General features: G+C 45.0%; 1 protein-coding gene across 2 annotated transcripts in view; it reads right to left on the bottom strand.

Annotated features, from left to right (window-relative positions):
- The window catches only part of LOC126521459 (potassium voltage-gated channel protein Shaw-like), a 239,735-nt gene that overhangs the window by 133,356 nt on the left and 87,297 nt on the right, over nucleotides 1–19,082 (bottom strand). For both annotated transcript variants that reach the window (XM_050170162.3, XM_050170164.3), the window contains exon 2: nucleotides 17,666–17,731. The gene's annotated coding sequence lies outside the window, so the exon portion shown is untranslated. The remainder of the gene's footprint in view (nucleotides 1–17,665; nucleotides 17,732–19,082) is intronic.

Here is a 19,082-nt window from a genome sequence, read left to right as displayed (position 1 = left end):
CGTGTTTCACTACCAAGTTCATCATCATCAGCACAACAGCAGTAGCCTATTTTTATATTCCCTGCTGGACGAAGGCCTATCCCAGCGATCGACAATTACCCCTGTCTTGCGCTAGCTGATTCCAACTTGTCCCTGCAAATTTTCTAATTCCCCCACCTAATTTTCTGCCGCCACTACCAAGTTCTGTCGCAGTAGTAGGTGGGCACACAGAAAAACTGTCTGCGAAGCGCTGTTAGCGCTACTAAAGTCCTTCTGCGTTGTGTACGAGCACTCGATGTTCTTGCGTAATATTACTACACAATGAATAAACGTTCCTTATTATTACGCATATCTTTGTCGAAGTGATGTCAAAAATTAAAAAATATATATAAACAAAAACAAGCGGCAATTTATGAGCTGCAATGCTCATGAAAACATTTCAGTAGATAAAAGTGGTGCTTCTTTGTGTTCTTTTTTTTTCGCCAGTGAGAGCTATACAGTTGGCGCTAAATGTAGCGGCAATGAAATTCGACCACTTCGTTGCATTGTATTTTTGGCCAAGGAATGATTATTATACGTAAACACACGAAGGACCTACCGGGTCGATGTTATGATTATATGCTACACGTCGTTGCGTGCGTGATATAAACCATACATATCTTTGTTAGGTAATATTTAGTTGGGAAATTGGGTAGAGGGGCTGTAATTGTGTGTTTTACGCTGCTCCGTTTCACATATTGTAATAGTAATTACTTTATTTTTATCCAGACAATTATGGTTATATATAGGAAAAAAGCTCCAAATGGCTTGACTAGCTCTGCCAGCTCACCTCGCCAGAGAAAAAAAAAAAATACAACCTTCTGCGTTCACATTTTTTTGTAGTTAGTAAATAGTGATTAGTGTATTAGACAATTATATTTAAGTAAGGAAGAGTAGTTAACAATAAACATAGGCAGATTAAAAATGAAAAGACGAAACACTCGTTGTAATTGTTCGCATAACACATCTCACAGTAAATACACTTGTTAGTCCACTGAGTACAGAATTATACATAACCTACAAAAAGTGCGAATACCTGCATGGTATACGAACCATATATTGCAAAATAAGCACGACAGAGGGAACCTTTTAGTTAGGTTAAGACAGGAATTTTCGCAGACGTCTGATCGAAAGTTCTGTTATAGGTTGTGAGAATTACCCGAAAAAATTAAGACTGATTAACACTAAAAATAAATAAATGAACAAGGGATGAACGGCGTAATGTCAAACTTACGGGCGAGGTTAAAAAAATGTCAAGGCATTCCAGCGACGCGTAAGGTCACTAAAGTTTGCTGGGCGCAGCCCTTACGTTTTGCGTTAGCACGAACACACGTCTTTCGCAAAGTGCGAGAATATAGTAGATTGGTTATTGGGGCTTAACGTCCCAAATAAAACCCTGGTGGGGTCACGAGTGACACCGTAGTCAGGGCCTCCGGATTTATTTTGACAAAAAAGACAACCACAGGAAAAGGCGACGGAGACGGAAAGACTCCCATTTTCCACTTTCCACTCTTTCCGTCTCCGTCGCCTTTTCCTGTGGTTGTCTTTTTTGAATGCGCAACTTGGTCCTTCAAAGCAACGCACCACCTAGTCCAGCAAGAAGTTCTAAATTATTTTGACAAGTCGGTGGTTCTTTAAGCGGAGCCAAATCAAAGTGCACGAGCGTCATTTCGCATTTCGTCCGCACGGAAATGCGGCCACCAGGGCCGGCAATCGAACCCAGGACCTCATTCTCGGCAGCAGAACGCCACGTTTATTTAGCCGTGCACAACGCGGTACGGCTCCTCCAGTCGTGTTTGGCGTTCTCAACGAAATAGACGCCTCTCGTCGCAGCTCACGAAAGATGTCGTTCGGGTAACTGGGCGACCCGAACAAGTGTTATCGATGAACTCTTAAGTGCCTCTCAAGACCTTGTTACCAGAGACATAACTCTCCTCCAAGACTTTTGGGCGGCGCTTCCGGCTTAAATGTGTCCACCAATCACCGGACTCTTTGGACTACCGGGCAAAGGGGATATTGGTCTGCTAGGAAAGCTGGATGCTTTAAAATGTTTGTAGTTCTCGCTCTGTTTTAGGCTTTCGTGGCGTAATTTTTTTTCATTTTGGCACGCAACGATCTCTTTCTTTCCAGTTGTTCTTCTTTTTCTTGTTTTGGAAAGTGACACTTTTGAGAGGCTTCACTTCCACGAACGGTAGAACTGAAGACGCGCGATGTATGTTTTACACGGGCCATCCCAACAGCAGTTGAGATTTAACTTCTTAAAGTGGGTGGTGTTGCAATGAGCTCTGCATGGTTCTTAAATTTCTGAACTCAAATTTATACGTAGAGAGTCAACATTTTTCAGTTTGACAGACGGACAGAGATACAGGAAGATTTAGTCAGTATAACAGATAAGAATGGTGCAGTATATAATTGTACCGATAGGCTATGTAGCTAGCGGTCGGATTGTGTGTTCCACGAAGCTTGACGTGCAAGTACGTCGGCCATGTGCATAGCTTCAGCGCGGATATGTAGGCAACTCTACCGTTGCTATCGTTCATTTTTTTTTTCCTTCATTTTTTTTTTAGAAAATGTGTGCTAGACATTCTGCGGTTCTTGCAGTATGTGAGGCAACTAAATCGAGATTGACTAGCAGATATATGTGCCTATAATATGACACGTGCGTTTTGGTTGGCATTCATTCATTCATTCGAAATGTCACCAACTTCTCTGTTATCCATATATAGGTATAGCTTCAATGGGCTAAGTAAACTCAGTCGACTGACTAACTGATCATTCGATCGACTGACTGATCTTTTCCTAATTCAATCAATATTTGGGCTAATCGAGTAACTAATCAAACAGTCAATCAGTCAGTTGGTCGACTGATTGATTGTTGATTGATCGGGTTTAAAATTTGAAAGAGCCAACACAGAAATGAGAAGCGCTGTAGTGAAATGCTATGGACGGGGTTCGTTTACCTGGTGCAAATTCCAAGTAGACGAGTGTGTTTGCATTCCGCGCCCAAATGAACGTGACGCCTGTGCCTGGGGAATCGAATGCGCGGCATCGTATTCAATGGCAAAACCATAGTTACAGCCGTCGCAACAGGTATAGGACCCGAAAAAAAAAAGAAGGAAAAAAGAACAGACGCAAAGTTCCTCATACGAGTTTCTCGTACGCCGTAGACGTTTTTCTGAACAAAAAGCCTAATCCAATCATTCCACTTTCTGAGAAATACGAAATTCGGAATGCAAAAGCGTCACCAAACAAAACAAAAAAAAAAAAGGAAGGAAACGCGCCTTTCGCTACGCGTCGCCGGAAGCAAACACTTGGGCTACAGGAAGAACGGCCTAAGAATACAAGATTCCTTCGTAATCAAACAAAGGCGAGTTTAGGGATGACAACAAGAAGAACTCGGCTCTCGTTTGCCCGCCCGCGAGAACCCGAGTCAACCGCTTCGTTTGCCGTGCCACTTATTTCTTTGTTTCTCTCGAATTCTGGAAAGGAGCTCGTTGAAAGGAACTCGCTTCCTTTTAAGAGGCTTTATAGCTGTCACTCGCTTGAACAAGAAGCGCCGCTTGTTTACCCTTGGCGATCAATGTTTACTTACGGGCCTTTCTCTTGTGGGATTAAGTTTGCCTCGTCCGAGACGCGCACTGCTTCCTATTTCGGCGGCCTTCCTTAGTAGTGAGGTAGGCATAGGCCTCCTTTCCTCACAAAGAAACAGCTTCGGCACTCATCCCAACATGCTGTGTATTATTGCCACGGTACTGTGCTTGGAACCTTTGTGCCGTCCAATTATTTCACGGATTTTTCGATTTGCTTTTGCTTTAGGACGAACTTGCCACCACCGCCCTTTCAAGAATTCCTTTTTTCCCCTCTTATTTCTTTTTCAGAGCAAACACAGCGTCTAAATTTTCTTGTCGTCTTTCTGGCTTGTTACCAACTTGCCCGCGCTAATCAATGAAGAAACATCAGCAAAAAGAAAAGAAGCTCACGCTGCAGTAGGTTCGCCATGAAGGCACAAATCGAATAGAATCAAATTAAATCTGACCAAGCGAGCGGCGTTGGTTTTATACTGGCGCCCTGTCCGATAACTAAATCTGCCTTCGTTAAGGCGGCTTTCACGAATAGGTCCAATTTTCTCTTTCTTTTTGTAGAGCTGGTAATGCCATCACTTGTTGGTTTATACGTTAAACAATAAAGTTGGCAACATTTAATATAAAAGAGGCAGCAAAAGACGACATGGTTGGACACTTCAGCGCTTCAGCGAAAAAGCAATACAAAACAAGGAGCGAAACGCCTTTAGATTTATTGTTTGACTGCTCTAAGCAGCATATCGCACTTCTGGCTGATTGCATGATTTTCTAAGCGCAGCCTTCGCAAAACTGGCGCTCTTATATTTTACCTTTCAAGAAGAGGAATACTCACGGAGAAGCATGCAAGAAAGTGCTTATTTTAATGAAAATATTACATTTTCTTTTTTTGCTAAAAAAGTTTGCTTTACGTGATAACTCACGTGCACGAGAGTGCGTTCTCTCGTAGCGTTTTCATCGTGTCTCTCCGCGATATCATGATGGCCAATGCTTGATGACTTTTATTGACATAGTTTTTTTTTTGTTCGGGGACTTGCTACGAGGCATTTTCATTGACGCATGCTGAATGTAATTGGTAATTTTAGGCGAAAATAACACGCTACAAATTTAATTTTGCACTTTAGCGCGTTCGTTTACGACTGACTAGGTGCCTAAGTGAAGATAACTCACTCGAGCATTGAGTCCGTTGTCCAGAACGGATGCAGCGCGGTACTTCATCAGTTTTGCCCGTTCTAAGACGTCGAGGATCTGAAATGCACCGGAGTTAACTAACCGGTGCCTACGCAATACGGACCCAGATATGAAATAATAACTTGACATGGAGAAATCTTGAGATTTGTTGACACGCAGAAATCTCCCTGTGTTGCCTGGGAGAAGGCGTTTTCATTTACGAACGCCCGTTCAGTCCTAACTGGAACGGCGGACATGATCAATTAAGTGGCGTAGAAGAATCCTTAAAGAAACACCTCCCATGTGACTACCCATCGCACAAAGACGAATTGCTTGCCCTTCGGACAAATTTAGGGAACATAGATAACAGGCCTTTTACAGAATAGAAGGTACTGCGCCTCGTGCGTCTAGGATGTGCAAGGCCACCAAAGTGCTCCTGCGCTTCTCGTGATGCCCCTGGCTATGTATGACCGCTTGTAACAAACCGATCAACGAACGCTTTATTGCGTTTGTGTGCGAGCATGCTACGAACTTCTCTCTTTCCTCTCATGCTTAAGTCCCCCTTCCCCAGAGCAGGGTAGCCGACCATGGTCAGCCTGGTCGACTTCCCTTCATTTTCTTTTATCACTCCTCTCGCTCACGAAGCTTGCGTGCAGGAATGCATCCCGTCGCTGTCAAATACAGCAACGAGGCTTCGCGTGATCGTGCCTTCTGCGCTGTCTGGACCAGTCTTTGCAACTCTGTTTCCCATCATGACTAACCTGAGTGGGGACAACTATTATTTGCTGACTGTAGCTTAGGATAACCTTCGCGAAATCTCTTGCGTACCGCACTGCAATGGCCGACAGTGCAGCCTGTGACGATTGCGACAGCGAGGACACCACCAAACGCCTTCTTTGTCGTTGTACTCACTGCAGCACACGGAGGCGGTCAGATGCGACCACGGTAGCAGTTCTTGATGACCACCAGCTGCTTTCGGAGCAGGCGATCCTAGTGCTCCGGCCGATAGTGCAGTCAAAACAGGAGGCGGTGGGGGGTGCTGTTGAGTTTCGTACGTTCAAGTGTCTCTCTGAAACTTCTGACACTCTGGTACTTTCTTTCATGCGTGTGTTTTCGCTTTGCTTTTCTTCCCATTTTCCCGTCTCCCCTGACCCTTCGCTTATGTAGGGTAGAAAATAGCGTGCTTATCCATTAGTTAAACTTCCTGCATTTCCCAATTTCTCCCTCTATCACACACGCACACCGGCTCACTCTTCTATTCACTTAACTCGCAGTGTATTCGAACTTAGGTTTACTATATTGAAGCTCGAGCCCTACGCCTCGTTACACTCCTTCACACGCATCCCGCTTTTTCTGAACCCTCTGCACTTACAGCGGTGTGGCTGGATCGATCGCGAGGCTGCAAAGTTGATAACATGTATCTCGCGCGTCCACTCTGGCTTCTGATTAAACGCGCGTAAGAACGGTAGTCACGTGTACATTCACTTTCACCTTGTCTCTAACGGCAGTCGGGAAGCAATGAGCTCGCTCGCTGCGCCCGCGCTCTCTGCACCGTCAAAGCCAGGCGCGCAGCGTTTTACACATTGTTTTTCTTCTACGATGAGAAATCGTTTCGCTCGTCGTTTGAGCTGAACGAGGCGAAGAAGCCGACGGCGACCGCACTCTGCGAGTGAAATAAGTCTTGTAGGAGGAGGACCGCAAAAAAGCAGCGCGAGTCGGGGTTTTTGGATGGAGGCGCGCGGATCAGTCGACTCATTCATGCATCCGGGCGGCAAGTGTGGGAGATTGCGCCATGGCGGCGCCTGCATCCTTGCGGAGACCTGGGGCTTTAAGCGCGACAGAGAGAATGGGAGAAAGAAGAGAGTAAGAAAGGAGAGAGAGAGAGAAAAGAAAATTGAAGGAGGGAATAAAGCGAATGGAGAACAACAGAACAAAAACTAAATAAATAAGAAGATGAAGGAAAAACAAAATGAAGAACGAAAGAAATGAGTGAATCAAGAAATAAAGGAAGGAAGAAAGGTATGAATGAATGGAAGAATGAAGAAAGGGTGTAGGACATGGATGGGTGGATGGATGGGGGTCGACGGACGGATGGATGGATGGATGGATGGGTGGGTGGGTGGATGGACGGATGGAAGGAAAGAATGAGGAAAGAAAGAAAGAGAAGAAAAAGGAGACAAGAGGGGCATTAAAAGAAATACGTAGGGGATCCGAGTAAGCTATCTTCGAAGGTAAACCAAGAACCAGGTGGCCGGTTTCTTATCGGTGCCACAGCCTGGCCGGGCGTAATGGGAGCGTGCTTTTGTCATGGCGTGCTTGTTTCCTTTTTTTGGTCCCTCATCGAAATTGAAAGCATCGCGGTTTTGGCCTTCGGGAGAGCAAAAGAAAAGGGGATAACGCGCTATTATTCTTGAGATGAGCGACCCATACGTAGCACGGATATGAATAACGCCTTTACATTTTTTTATATAGTGCACGTTTTTTTATGCGTATATAAAGTGATGATGACGAAAAAAATTATTAGCAAGAACGCAGGAAATCGTTTGCCGCCAGGTAGACTCATCAAAGTCGGGCGGCTTCCGCTTTCTGGCAGGTGATGGGTGCGGAGACAAGGGTTGATACGAAATAGCGCAAATGAGGCAAGAATTCTTAAAAAAAAAAAACGTAAGGATCGTTAAAAGTCGAAGGCTAGAAAAAAAAATGCCGATGAGTGTAGCGCTTGCAAAAGCTGTAGATCAAATGACGCTTAATGTGATTGTCCAGACACTTAAGCTCGAAGGAAAAAAGACAGAAAAAAGGTGACGTTTCATGAAAGGTTGTTTAGGTTTCTCCCGTGCCCTTTTTGTGCTCGCGCGCACGACTTTGCATTCTTCCGTGCTTTTACACAGTATTACGGGCTTATCGCTGCTTTATCTTTCTTTCTTTTGTGCAATTTCATTTTTTGTTTTCCGTGTGACGAGAAATAGCCGCTTCCATCTACTTTCTTCAAACCCTCCTCTAAAATTCTGACCAACGATTGACGTCAGAAAATGTAAGTATCAGTTGTTTTTGCAATACAAGAAATAGAAAAATTTTAAACCCCAGAATGTCTTTAACAGCATACAGCCTTACGGTAAAGCTGTTCGCCGAAAAACATACTAAGAAAGGAAAAAAGAAACATGAAACCGTTTGTATCCGATGAAAATTTATGTTTCAATAAAATTAAACCTTCAGGGGGTTCGTTGAATGATATAAAATATGGTAAAAAAAAATTTTGGACCAAGGTACAGATATAGCGAACCGGCCTGGTCGACCACGCCATGGCAGGTTGTGTTCAAATATGGGGACGAAGCCAATCCAGTGCGATCGCTAAGTGCCGGAATGTTAGGGCGGACACTGTCAAATTAGCCGTCCTATCAGCTTTGATTGGCCTCACACGGCCGCTACGTCTCTCTGATTGGCTGAAAGCGCCAACATGGCAGTATTTTACGATATGGCAGACTTTTGCAGGGTCCAGAAAGAGTTCAGCATTTGTGTTTATTTACGCCCATTTGAAATACAGCTGACAAGGCACGTACATTAGCAATCACACGGTTTTTGGTTTGCTTTCTTGGTCAGCTGTTTGTGGCGCTTTTCTTGAACTTTTCTCTGGTTTTATCTTTTCTACTTCTACGATCTCTTGTCAACCTTTGCGTGGCCGTCCGAAATTTATTTTACGGCGTCCAGCGAACGGCCAGAAGGGCCATTAATGCGAGCGTGGCCATATATAAGGAAAGGAAGTAACTAAATACAAGAGAAGACATGTCGGCGCTTAGAAAGAAAGCGCTAACTTTGCAGGAAAGACGATCGACGCTTGATGCGACGCTAGTTTGAAAAAGAGGGACACCATGTTATATTATGCAGATAAGGGCCCCTGAATAATCGGGCGAAAGCTCAGACGGCGCAAATCCTCCGACCACACACACACACAAAAAAAGATATCAAAGAGCAAGGAGCTGATGGTAGAGGCGTAGGAATGAGGAAGAGCAGGAGGGGGTGTGATGTGGTTGCAGAAGGTTGGCTTCTGCACGAGTTTCTCTTTAATTTCTGCGAAGACTCATTTGCTTGCTTTCTCGTCTGCTTTGAGGTTGCAGAATGTTTCCTTCTGCAACCTCTAAGCAGACGACACAGCAAACAAAAGCGTCTGCGCCGAATTTAAAACGGTAACTCGTGTTTCAAAGAGCCCAATGAACGCGCTATGGTAAAAAGGGAGAGAGAATGGATAGGAAATCGAGGCCCAGTAAGCAGGCTGAGGAAGAAAGTGAGGAGGAAATAGGCAGAGTGAATGAAGGAAGAGTGAATGGAAGTTTGGTAGCGAGCGAGAGCTTTTGTTTTTCATCTGCTCTTTTTTTTTTTTTTTTGATGCGGGAGAATGACGCCGTTGGAAAAGCAGCAGCAGAAGTAGCGGTGGCGGCGGTTGCAGAAAAACAAATACGGCGCCTCTGCTTTGCATTTTCACTGGCAACACGAGCGTAATTAGGAAACATTAATCAGCCGGCGAACACGGGCAGCGGAGTGTCGGGCGGCGGCCGGAGAGCGCCCCTGCTTTTGTTTGCGAAACTCGACAAGGGCATACTCGACGTGGTCGTCGCAAGCGCGTTCGGTTCAAGGCTGTGAGCTCGAATTTTTTTTTATCCTGTTCCTCGGTTTCTTTCTCGCGTCAGCCCGTCGACCGTTCCCGTCTTCGCGAAACGAACAGTTCGATTTCTGCGCCATTATTTTCCATTAGGCGCTATAAACAAGAAAAGGATTCCCGTGATCCGGTTGGGGTCGTAAGGAGCAACGATGAGGGGTGGGGTGGGTGGGTGGGGGGGGGGGGGGGTTTGCTAGAACTACGACGACAGAAGGAATTCCCCTCGTGTAGTAAGTAAGAAATATAAATAGGGAATAAACGAAATAAGAAATAAAAAATCGATTAATGTATGGAGTAGAATTCCTTCTTACCTAAAGATATATTTTATTTATTTGCTATTTCGACTTGATTTAATACATATGGCGCGCAAGCAAGGACCACACGACACGGTAATGTAGACAGGGGGGAGGTGGTTGGGGGAAAAATTTAGTAAAGAAAATGAGTGAAGTTTGGTATTTACTACGAGCAAGTTTGGATTTTTAGGGTGCCACAGTCGAGACAACTAGAATGCTCGAAGAACAGAGTGAAGTTTTGTGATAATGACTCACGGAATAGAAACGAAATATCAGCACGACACATCTCCGTGCCGTAACTAAAATATTTCATTGGAAAAGCTAAAAAACAAGAAGGAAGATCAGGAAATGACACGGGCACTACAGTTAATTCTGTTTTGAGAATAAAAGAAAAATACAGAACGGATTCTACAAATAAATAAAGCGACAATAAGCCCGCGGTGGCACGTATACTATCCGTTTCAAAGCGCCACTACGGCCCTTTTTACACAGCTCGTCATAGCTTTTGTACAAGTAGAAAGACGTTGTTAAAAACCTTAAAAAGGTCGTCTGCGAGGAGAATGAGCTACGTGACGGCGTCAGCACAAGGAAAAAAAAAAAAGGGAACGCGCTGGCGTCCGCGGTTCTCGAAAAGTGCCGAAAAATAGCGGCGGCACAGCTTGTTATCGGCGTCGCCGGTCGGACGCGCCGAGCGGAACCGGAAATGAGGACTCAGAGCCAGCGGCCCTTTGTTTGTACGGCCTCCAAGCTGGTGCGCAGTCTATGTTGCCGCATCCCTACACCTCTCCTCCCCCCCCCCGCCCCGCGCCCCCTCCTTCGGACCCGTAGCTACGTGGTCTACACTGAACGCCTACGGCCGACCTTCGCGTGTGTTTCAAGCCCCACCGCCAGCGCACTTGCTTCGGGCAGCTCACACAGCGGAGCGCTTACGCTGCTTTGGTCACGTTGCACCCTGGGAAACAATGAACGGGCAGACAGTGCTAAAACTTCATAGTTGTTTGTCGCCTCGGGAGACTGAGTGAGGAACAGCGAACGAAGGAAGAGTCTGAAACCGCAGCACGGCTCGCGGATCGTTTTAGAAAGCTGCACCAGTGGGACTTTTAATGATGCGAGCTCGCAATGTCGCCGGCGTTTCGTGCGCACGTAACGCTTTGTTTCTCAGGATATCCTTGGTCTTCCTTTTCGTAGTGTAGCTTGCAGCGTCTCCTATAGCGGGTAAAATTTCATTACGTTGTAAACGCCAGGGCTTATCAACTCTTGCATTTTTTGTCCTTTGTTAACCTTTCCGCTTGCCCAAGTGCGGGGTAGCCAACCGGGCTCAGTTCTCGTTAATCTCCTTGCCTTTCTTATCACTTTCTCTCTCTCGCCCTCTCTCTCGCTCTGTCGCGTGAAAAGTAAAGAGATCGAAGTTTCTTGCTCGTAGTGCTTGTGAGCTGCAGTCTGCTGCTCGCCTGAGGCTTAGTGTTAAGCGATCATGCTGCAGAGACCGCACATAAACCAGAAGCGACGGGCGACAGAAGCCACCGTGAAAGAGGATTTCAGACGAACTGAGCTTGCTTCGGTCGTCGAAGTTCTTGCCTTCGTCTGGACGTTTAGACAAGCAAAAATAAAGAAAAAGGTAGACTTCGGGTAAATCTGAAGGGGTCAGACATACTATATCCACGCTTTGCTACTTCATGTGGCGATGATTGATGTGCAACCAGAAAGTACTTTAAAAAGAAAGAAAAGAAATTGCTACGTACAGCACGTTGTTTTTCCGCTAGTCGTTGCGCGTATCAGTATCTCTCTGTCCTCGTTAAAGCACAACGCGAAATCAAACAGGAAATGAAGAAAGCGTGTCATGACGTTTGTGCAGCTTCGTGTGTTTCGTGCTAATGCTCTTTGCCGTGGGGCGCATAAGCGAATTTGCGCATGAAATACTTTGACTAAGCCAGCGACGACAGCGTAAGTTGCACGTCAACCTTTCTTTAGACGACACTTGCGTCTCGGACGATTTGTGGAGCCTCATAATGAAGGTCTTCTTAAGTTGTTTGATGCTCGCGGCTGTCGCACTTACGTAACTGCTCATCTCTGTCGTCTCCAGCGGCGCCCCTTTTTGCCGCTGTACCTCTTCCATGTAGTGTGCGTCTTTACTGCAGTGCGAACTTGCTGTGCCATCGCCGGTCGCAGTAGGAACAATTCCCGACTATCCATCTACTGCGTGTGTGTGAGAAAGAGAAAGACAGCTAGCTGGCTAGATAGATAGATAGATCGATAGTTTTGAGTTGATGTGGTCGGGCCCACAGGATCACGATAACTTTAACGAATCAATTGTTTTCGCAATGCCAACAGAATCGATAAGGATATGAAACATCGGAGCGAAATCAAGATTAGAGGCATTAAGAGTGTCAACTTCCAAAACTGAAGAACAAAAAATAGTACTAAATACATTGTTAAAAACTGTAGGGCACTCCTTTGGCAAAACTGGCTCACCGGATTCATCAAAAAGAGAAATATCATATTTATTTTTGGGATTAAGAATGAACCAGAACTGCTTGGAGTTATTCAACAGCAATTATGGTGAGGCGAACGGCAGGAGTGTATGCATGTGTACGTCACACAATGACCTTGCTACAATAGTCTCAGTCTCATAGCATGCAGGGACTCAAATAATGTGTCTGTTCGATGCGTCGCAGGTTTAGTGTGAGGACATAACTGCGCCCTTCGACAATGGTTTCCGCCGAACGCTGGATGCGTTGACAAATCCTTCCGCGAACACGGCATTGGAACTTTCGGCGAAAAGTGCAAACACTCTCGCGTACCAATGTTAACACTCCCACCTCTTTCTCCAGTGCTTTCAACCTCTAATTTTGAATCAGTTATCTAAGATGCCGTCGTTTTTACTCGAGGATGACGTGCAGTTGCACGACCCGTCAAACAAGAATTAGGAGTCACTCTTCCTCAATCTGGACTCGTAACCAATGTTTGAGCGATGCCGGGGCACCTGTCACGTTTACTCGCACCTGTAGTATGTCTCTTCAAGCAAACTTTGCGAAGGCATACCGCGCGGTGTCAGATCTTCGATTTTGTTTTTGTTTTTTCTTTCATTCGCCGACCAAGAAACGGTCAAAGTTGAATCAGCGGCTCCACGTGTTCTACATATTGGAGATTTCCTCCTTCGTCGGCAGATATTAACACTTCCGCGCCTCCCTAAAGCTGGGCGCACTCGCTCGGTCGAGTGTTTATGCTAGCGCACGCGTTCGTTCGGAGGACAACCAAAAAAAAAGGCGTCGATCACTTCGGCACACGTGTCCAACACATCCGACAGGAACGGTGCGTCGAGAGGGCACGGCTTGTTTGCCCAGTGGTCCGGCGCGGCCGTCTCATTAGAGCAGCCGCCTTCTCGCTCCATTGTGCCCAGCGCCTTGCAGTTCGCACGCGTGCGCGCGCGCCGAACGACGCCTCCTTTCCGCTCTGTGCGAGCGTCATCGCACGAAATAGCGCGCCTGGGCAGCGCTGATGGAACGGGGCGACGACATCATTTCCTCGCGCCCAGGACCGTGTTCGCCGTTTGCGCTCCACTTCTGGGCGAAGATTTAGAGAGGCACCGGTAGCCGGGGACTGATTGAGGCCGCCGCTTGCAGCGAAGCCAGCGCGGGTGCTAGTCAAGACTCTTCGAACCAAAGTCGGCGCATTAAGCCGGCGAGCACTTGTTCGGCGTTCTGTAGTGTCCCCATGTTATTATTACGCTTGTTTTCTCTTCTCTCTTTTCTTGTTTCAGAAACGTAACTTTGAAAGGGCTTCAGCAGAACAGTTTCCAGAACGAGTTGTCTTGCAGAATCTGCTAGCAAGTGAATCGCTGCTTATTAATAAATTATTGAACCTCGCAGAAATTCGCGAAATCGTTATGCAATGAATATTCTGTGATCAGGAGTGGCACTACCACTGCCATCGCATGGATTATTTCGCAACTGTACGGTGCAGAAACACTCCTGCCTGATACGAAGCGCTGTTGTCGAAACACTTCTGTAACTACGATGTTGGGAGCACACTCTATGCGCTGCTTGAGGCGTCTGATTGCACTAAGTGTCGCTTGTGCGTTGGAAATGTATTCAGCGTATTCTTTTTAGTTTTTACTTGCTTCATTGAAATATTGTTATCAATATGTGGCTCTTAGGCTGTCAAGGCGGCCTTTCTTATTCATATATGGACTGAAAAGCGGCGTTTGTGCATAAACAATATATTTTATGCGAAGCATATTACTAGAGCTCAACCCAGCTCCTCAGGCGCGGCGGTGTCGCCTTCAATACCACGTGACACCGTGACGTCACGACAGAGGAGAAACGGGGCTTCAACTCGAGCCGTCGCTCGCGGCGTCGCGGCGGTATATAAGCAGCTGCGCTTTTTCTAGGTGGCTTTGGCTCAACTCTTGCAAGATGGGCTGGGTGGGAATCGAACCAGGGTCTCCGGAGTGTGAGACGGAGACGCTACCACTGAGCCACGAGTACGATGCTTCGAAGCGGTACAAAAGCGCCTCTAGTGAATGCTGTGTTGCCTTAGAAACGAGCTGTTTCTAAGGCTCAGGCGTGCGTCGCTTACTCAGGCGCACATTTCGTTGCCGCGCCGAACGCTGCGTTGCTCGACGCTCACCGCGTCCAATGCGGGGCGCGTAGTCGCTGCGCCGTAGCCCATTGTCTTACACCCCTTAGCGGGTCGACGGGAACGCTGTCGCGTTCCACTCTTGAAGGCGAAGCAGAGTAACGCATGAGTTGTTTCTTCTACTAGCCGAACCAAATATAGCCAAGCAACAGCAGTTCACCAGGCTAAACAGTGGTTCAACAACTAAAATAAAGGCTAGTATGCTTCGCATCCTGGGCTTAACCTTAGCTAAGCCACAGCCATTTTTTCTAAAACATCTCGAGTATTGCGTCCTCCAAGTTTTGGTAGAGCTTAAGGTAAAAAAATCAACGTGCCCAGTAGTGCTTATGATTTATTAGCTTTGTTTTTCACTCATCCGAGCGCCTGCCCCTGAGGTGTCCTTCGTATAGTTCCGTGTGGAAGTATAAGGAGTATTCATGCGAAACCACATCTTTACTTCAGCAGAGCTGTATACCAATGTTAGGTTAACTTGCATAACGCGATAATTCGAGCAGGAGTCTTCTGCGCTATTGAAAGGAGCTCACTGTCACAGGAAGTTCCTCCAAATGCCCCCGTCGACTTCGCAACCTTTCGCGGCAGAAATTAGGGGTTAGTCCATCAGCAGCTGCGGTTTCGGCCATGGATACATGAAATCCGTGTTCCTAGAAAGGCCTCTTTTACGGCGTAGGCTGTTATGGGCTCACTCCAACAGCCGTTTTGGTTGGCCACGTTGTGCAATGTTGTCCGCCGCCGCCGCCGCGTCTGGTGTTAGTCGCCACTATAGCTAGGAATGAGAGAGAAAAGAAAGTGCCCACTTCCCGCCGGTATAAAACTCGGGCCTTCTGCGCGGGAGTCAGATACTCTAGCACTACACCACGGCAGCGCTTGCTAACTGCAGAGCAAACACGTCCGATACACGCATCCTACCGCGCGAGAAGTCACGCGATGTGATATACGCGCTGCGTAGCGTCGATGCATGCGCACTTTGCATTCCGTTTGCATATTATTGCACCAGGTGGCACGCCAAGTAGAAGTTGCATAAGTAACGGTAAAAGGTAGATATAGAAGTCTTGAGGAAGGAAAAGAAGATTGATGAGCTGGGTACGAAATTGCTAGAATGAAAAACATGTATGCCATACTTGCTTAAATCAAACAGGCCAGGTGACTATCGGTCACTGCCCCCTTTCAAAGGGGATGCCAATAAATCACCATCATCAGCAACAGCAACAGTAGCTCCCCCCCCATCTATCTATCTATCTATCTATCTATCTATCTATCTATCTATCTATCTATCTATCTATCTATCTATCTATCTATCTATCTATCTATCTATCTATCTATCTATCTATCTATCTATCTATCTATCTATCTATCTATCTATCTATCTATCTATCTATCTATCTATCTATCTATCTATCTATCTATCTATCTATCTATCTATCTATCTATCTATCTATCTATCTATCTATCTATCTATCTATCTATCTATCTATCTATCTATCTATCTATCTATCTATCTATCTATCTATCTATCTATCTATCTATCTATCTATCTATCTATCTATCTATCTATCTATCTATCTATCTATCTATCTATCTATCTATCTATCTATCTATCTATCTATCTATCTATCTATCTATCTATCTATCTATCTATCTATCTATCTATCTATCTATCTATCTATCTATCTATCTATCTATCTATCTATCTATCTATCTATCTATCTATCTATCTATCTATCTATCTATCTATCTATCTATCTATCTATCTATCTATCTATCTATCTATCTATCTATCTATCTATCTATCTATCTATCTATCTATCTATCTATCTATCTATCTATCTATCTATCTATCTATCTATCTATCTATCTATCTATCTATCTATCTATCTATCTATCTATCTATCTATCTATCTATCTATCTATCTATCTATCTATCTATCTATCTATCTATCTATCTATCTATCTATCTATCTATCTATCTATCTATCTATCTATCTATCTATCTATCTATCTATCTATCTATCTATCTATCTATCTATCTATCTATCTATCTATCTATCTATCTATCTATCTATCTATCTATCTATCTATCTATCTATCTATCTATCTATCTATCTATCTATCTATCTATCTATCTATCTATCTATCTATCTATCTATCTATCTATCTATCTATCTATCTATCTATCTATCTATCTATCTATCTATCTATCTATCTATCTATCTATCTATCTATCTATCTATCTATCTATCTATCTATCTATCTATCTATCTATCTATCTATCTATCTATCTATCTATCTATCTATCTATCTATCTATCTATCTATCTATCTATCTATCTATCTATCTATCTATCTATCTATCTATCTATCTATCTATCTATCTATCTATCTATCTATCTATCTATCTATCTATCTATCTATCTGCCTTCTTTTGAATAAATTCTCACCTTCTCTTTCTTGATTGCCGCTTCAAAAGTATGGGCTCTAGCTAAAAAGAAGGCTCAGATGACGCCGTGTACATGCATAGCATTTTACCAGCTTGTTCCAGTGTTTTATCTGCAAGTCTTTGAAACTGCGTGACATGAACTTTCGCAACACAGATACGTTACACACACAACGATATTCGATGGTTGATTGCAAACTAATGAATGCTGGCTATCGAGTGCGTTTTTATGCGCACGTTGTCTTCTTACGGCACGGACTCAACAATAGTTGGATTGGCCTCCAACTTTCCTCAACACCTACTTCTACGTACTTCTGTTTGCGGACGAGAGAAGATCAATTGCCACAGCGAGCCCTGATGTGTCACTACACAGAACTTTTCCCAGTGGATTGAAGTAGGCCGCTCGCTTGCGTTAGAAAGTTTCGCTAGTACTTGAATGCTAGGATAACGTACATAGGAGACTACGACATTCTGCGGAGAAAGGCACGGAAGCCATTGGAGCTGTCCCATAGCAATTCTAGCCATCCTTCGCTGCGACCAATGTCGCGCCTGGCCCGCCAAACACGCTCTTATCAAATGTTTGGAAGGGTAAGCTTGGATGTGTTTACTTTCTTTTAAGACGGGCTGTACCCCACAGTACTCGGACAACAATCAAATTTTCACGAGGCAAGCTCCGTCTTGCCTGCTGAAATCTTGAACGACCTAAGAACACTTCACCCTCTGCAGCCGTGCATCGTATATGATCTTTAAAGCTTTCAACCAAGAGATGCGCTCACCTGTCACCGAAATCTTTCGGTTGAAAAATTGAATAACGTACTTCCGATGTTGAACGCGAATTCAGTGTTTATGAGGTTCGCAATGCTTAGAGAAAACCGAGATGTGCTCACCTGCCGGCGTGTCGTCGCCGATGTCCGAACGAAAAGAGGTTGCAGCCTGCACCGACGGTGAAAGGGCTGCAACAAGAAGAAAAAAAGAAAGTTAGAGAAAAAAACAGAGAACGAATGTTGCATTGGCATCGTGAAAACACTGTATTTTCCAGCAACGCATGGAATATTGCGCTGACTCGGTACTGGCCAGATTCTTGCTTCAACAGCTGCTAATAATTTTCAGCGAGTAAGCCCTGTTAGACTTAGTTACATCGGTGGATACCATTCTGATCTTTACGCACATTACTCGTATGCGGTTACTTGGAAGTTACCAGACTTTTCACTGTTTAAGTGTTACGCACAGCTCTCGCAGATTAGCACCTCTGAGATCGTAGACAAATGAATAAAATCAGGAACATAGTGATAAGCGACGACCGTAACATGGTTTCAGAGATATATATACACGTTGCGCAGCTTTTAGTAAGCGTTAATAAATCTCTTAATAGGTCACATATAGCGATACAATCCGAAATTGTTGGCGCAGTAGCATTCGTGTCTGCTATATCGTCGTATTGTACAACTAGCTTTCGATCTAGTGGGGTTTCAAAACTAAAACTATGGAAGAAAATTTGGGCGAAGGCTTAGACGAGCTGCTGATTCATGTTCAGTTTTTCTGCGTGCAGCGGGCACATGGAATTGACAGAAGGGACGAACGGTACCCATGACGCATGCACACATATATGTGTACATGCGATTTTCTCTTCGTCCCTCGTCTTTGTGCGCTCTGTATGGAGAAGAAAAATTAGCAAAATAACAGTTTCGCATGTATCCACTCGTGGCCAAGAACTTGCTGTGAAGGTCAGCAGCATTATGTTCTCAACTAGAACACGCACACCGTATATATTTGATAAAATAGGGAATAAAATCATACACAAATTTGGTTAAGGTGCTTGCATGGTGCATTCGGCATTCTGGTATTGAACGTATCTCTATGGTGAACTGTCGGACAAAATGGTACGAATTAGTAGAGTCACCTCCGCGTTTCTTCACTAGTTGTTAACGTACGGGTTCTTTTTTTTTCTTAGTCGTGTTTATCCACTGAGTCCATTTGTACGCGTGGCCTGTTAAGGAGAAGAGTGGTTGCCGTAGTCTCTGCACAGTCGTGAAAGCTAATTGGTTCCTGAAGGCCTTCTTGCTAATTGCTAATTGCAGTGGTGTTTCGCGGACCCTTGAGCATTTACCATGCCTCGCGCGTTTCCATTAGCATTGTACTGGATATTTGCCTCACTCCAGTGCGGAGCGACAATTCACGGGGCCCTGTCCGTCGTTTAACTTCACTTCCGCGACACGAGTCTGAACGAGTCTTCGAACTTTAAGAGTGCTTGTAAGGCTCCGAGAGGATTGAATAATTGAAGACGTAACGAGTTCGAACACTCGC

The sequence above is a fragment of the Dermacentor andersoni genome, chromosome 6 (assembly GCF_023375885.2).
Source record: "Dermacentor andersoni chromosome 6, qqDerAnde1_hic_scaffold, whole genome shotgun sequence".
Taxonomy (NCBI): Eukaryota; Metazoa; Arthropoda; class Arachnida; order Ixodida; family Ixodidae; genus Dermacentor; species Dermacentor andersoni.
The sequence above is the reverse complement of the archived record's forward strand: the minus strand, read 5'-3'. Positions and strand labels throughout refer to the sequence as shown.